Source organism: Pelophylax lessonae, assembly GCF_965119305.1.
Source record: "Pelophylax lessonae genome assembly, chromosome: 4".
Classification (NCBI taxonomy): Eukaryota; Metazoa; Chordata; class Amphibia; order Anura; family Ranidae; genus Pelophylax; species Pelophylax lessonae.
In genome coordinates, this window is record NC_138771.1 from 519612677 (window position 1) to 519615837 (window position 3161).

Consider the following 3161-nt stretch of genomic DNA (forward strand, 5'->3'; position numbering starts at 1 on the left):
ACTACATCTATAGCATCCCCATCAGAGTACCATAGGGAATCAACTTTTCCACTACCCACCATAGCGAAACAGGCAAAGCAGTGTCCCCTGACAACCAACAGCTCTAACCAAATATTCATAAAAGAAAGCAACTGCTCACAGGAGCACGGAATGCGGCAGCTAAAGTAAACAGATTCTCTCAGATGAGAATCGCTTAAAATGGAGCAGTGAAGCGCCAGATTATCCCAGCAGACAAGCAAAGCAAACTTTGCATTACCATCATATGCATTTCTTAGTTTAAATCTGAGCATATGGGAAAAAACTATTGCAGAAGCAGAAGTTGAGATTTGCATACAGTTGCAGTTATGTATAGAATCAGATCTACAGATTTTATGGATATGCAAAAGTATACTTGGTTTTTGGAAGTGCAACTGAATTCCAGAGTCTTTGGATGCGCTATAATCCTGACTATTCTGGCACTCAGTGCCCCCCTTCACTTGTTGGTCCTCAAACCTGAACCAACAGCATATTTTATTCTAGCTTTTTAGAGGAAAGGCACATTCACGTGTGTGCAGTCTTAGATTGTAAGCTCTAATGAGCAAGGACCCTCTGATTGCTCCTGTATGAATTCTATTGTAACTGGATTCCAGAACTTCTGTAGGAATTATCTGCCCTTACTCAAAATGGCCATGGGCAGAAATGCTAAGAGGCAAGTGATTCTCAACAAAATAAAGCATGGAGACATGCAAAGATTGGGGGGGGGGGGATACTTTGAATATTAAAATGAAATAAGCCCTTGTTCACACTGAGTTTGGGTTTGAAACCATGAGAGTTTAGCTGAACTCGCACGATTTCAAACCAGCATCTCAGTGCGAGTTTGGGGGGGGGGGGGGATTTAACAGACATCTGTGTGGGATTGTGCACAGATTTCTATTGAAATTGCCCCTGAAGTCCTCAAAAGTAGCACAGGAACTACTTTTGGGAATCAGTGCGGTGCCGCAAAGTTGGCGTCGAGCTGATTCAGATGGTGCCGTTACTGGCAATAGGCTCAGATTTGACATGTCAAATCGGCCCAATGTGAATGTGGGCTGAATAGCACTTCTGATTTGTGGTGCCCAAGTGCAGAATTCTGCAAAAAATAAATATAACAAAATCAGATAGAAATCAGGAGGTTCTAAAAAAGAAAGTAGTACTTCCAAGTAAAGCTCACCGATGACAGGCTCTCATTGGATCATGATCTGCTCATAGATTTGGGGGGGGGGGCGCAGACAGGGGGTCATCTCAGGTACAGCTGGTAACGGCTATTTAAACACGCTGACAAGCAATGTGATGAAGCCGCACCGACAGCAGCCCCTCCTGAGCAATCAGCGTGCCTTTGTTATGCCTACGTGCAGAATCCCCAACCAGTCACACCGGCCACCCACTGATCGGCCCCCTCCCCTCCCCCCCATACACAATGCAGCACGTGCTGACAGCACTTCACTCCGATCCCAACAAAAACACTACAAGAACCAGCAGAGAATCCTCTGCTACAAAGTTACACCCGAACCCCGAGTCCATCATCAATGGACGCCTGCGATCACAGGGGTGTCTGCCCATCACAATCTAAGGCCTCTCCAATCTACAATGGAACCCGCGGAAGTTGCAATGCACGATCACTATTGCTGCCCCCCCCCACAACATTTTCTGAGTTGCCATGTTTGATCAGATAAGGGTGTCATCTGCTGACTACAATCAGTGCTCACCCTGCCAATCAGAAGCGGCTGCAGATATTGGGGTGCACAGTCCCCCAAGATTGCCCCCCCCCCCCCCACAGCGGCATTACAGGTTGCAGTGGATGATCGGATAACAACAATCAATGTCCAAGTTGCTTTGATCAGGACGGCGTCTGCCACTGACAATCAGGTGGGCATCCTACCAATCAGACTGCAGACCCCTAAACCCCCAACGTGCCCTCTGATGAGTAACCTCAGTCACTTTAGAAGTTGTCATGAAGGATCAGACAAGGGTGACATGATCGGCAATGAGGGGGGGGGGGTTGCCAGTAATGGGGGTGCAGGTTAGCATTGCACATGGTGCCCAGATGTGGTGTGTGGGTCCAGGACACCCCCCCCCCCCCCCATACATACCCACGCAGACATGAGGCTGGGCAATGACACCGAACAATGGAGGGACGTGCAGTCACAGGCAGCCTGACACATGGCACTGCCAACCCCCCTAAGAACCCCGAACCCTCCCGTACAGACCCCCCCGGAACCACACACCCCCCATCTGTCCTCACACGGGGCTGACAAGTGTCCGGCCAGCTCCGATATAATGTCCCCTCCGTCCCCCGTGCAGAACAGGACAGGCAGTCACCCCAGCCACATGGACAGCCCCGGGTGCCAGGCCCGACTCGTCCCCCCTCTCACCCCAACTTCTTACCTGAGCTTGTCTCCGGTGTCCCGTGCACGAGGGGGGTGTTGCAGAAAAATTCCTAAAACTCTCCCGGGCCACCTCGCAAGAGTGTCTAGTGCGCATGCGCCTTTCCCACGCTCTTATTCTCTTGAATCGAGCTCATTAGCATGGCTGCGTGACGTCACCTTCCTGCTTCTCCATTGTCCTTTTAAGAGAGCTGAGAAAGGCGGGAAAAGGAGAGAGAGACTTGTCATTGCCTTAACGTGGAGAGGGAGGGGGCCAGCCGGGGGAGAAGGAGGGGCTAGCTCTGGAAAAGTCACAACAAAGGCTGTGGTTGGTCCTTGCAGGGCCGTAGTAGTGTGGCTGTCCATTGAGGCGCATGAGGAGGTATAGGGGGTCACCATAGAGACTCCGCCTATGCTCCAGGGGGGGAGGCAGTGCGGCTGGTAGGGAATAATTGTCAATGAGACCGAACTTCCCGTCCTCAGCCCGTACTACACTACAGTCCGTACACCAACAGTGAGGGAGCTCGGCCACACTGTGACTGCACTCTGCCAACTCAAAGCATTGGAAGGGGGAGGTGTCCTGTGCTCTCTGCCTCCCCCTACAGTATACTACATACTATGTATACACACATACAGTATCTCACTAAAGTAAGTACACCCCTCACATGTTTGTAAATATTTTATTATATATTTTCATGTGACAACACTGAAGAAATGACACTTTGCTACAATGTAAAGTAGTGAGTGTACAGCTTGTAAATTTGTTGTCTCCTTAAAATA

General features: G+C 49.8%; 1 protein-coding gene across 1 annotated transcript in view; it reads right to left on the reverse strand.

Annotated features, from left to right (window-relative positions):
* The window catches only part of SINHCAF (SIN3-HDAC complex associated factor), a 15188-nt gene extending 12654 nt beyond the window's left edge, over positions 1-2534 (reverse strand). Inside the window, exon 1 of the mRNA XM_082257001.1 lies at positions 2404-2534. The gene's annotated coding sequence lies outside the window, so the exon portion shown is untranslated. The remainder of the gene's footprint in view (positions 1-2403) is intronic.
* Positions 2535-3161: the final 627 nt, after the last annotated feature.